The following is a 534-nucleotide window of genomic DNA, read 5'->3' as shown; positions in this document are numbered from 1 at the left end:
TGGACGAAGTTGACGAAATAGAGGAAGTGGATGAAGTTGACCAAGTGGAAGAAGTGCGGGAAGTGGACGATTTTGAGGAAGTGGAGGAAGTGCACGAAGTTGACGAAGTGGACGAAGTGGAAGAAGTTGACGAAGTGGACGAAGTGGACGAATTGGACGAAGTGACGAAGTGGACGAAGTGGACAAAGTGGAGGAAGTGGAGGAAGTGTACGAACTTGACGAAATGAAGGAAGTGGACGAAGTGGAGGAAGTGGAGGAAATGCATGAAGTGGACGAAGTGAATGAAGTGGAGGAAGTGGAGAAATGGATGATTTTGAGGAAGTGGACGAAATCGAAGAACTGGAGGAAGTGGACGAAGTGGACGAACTTGACGAAGTGGAGGAAGTGGACGAACTTGATGTAGTGGACGAAATGGACGAAGTGGACGAAATTGTCGAAGTGGACGAAGTGGAGGAAGTGGTGAATGTGGACGAAGTGGAAGAACTGGACGAAGTGGAGGAAGTGGACGAAGTTGACGAAGTGGACGAAGTGGTG

This window comes from Vigna umbellata, chromosome 9 (genome assembly GCF_029865625.1).
Source record: "Vigna umbellata cultivar VRB3 chromosome 9, Vumbellata_1.0, whole genome shotgun sequence".
Classification (NCBI taxonomy): Eukaryota; Viridiplantae; Streptophyta; class Magnoliopsida; order Fabales; family Fabaceae; genus Vigna; species Vigna umbellata.
Note: the sequence above shows the minus strand (reverse complement) of the source record.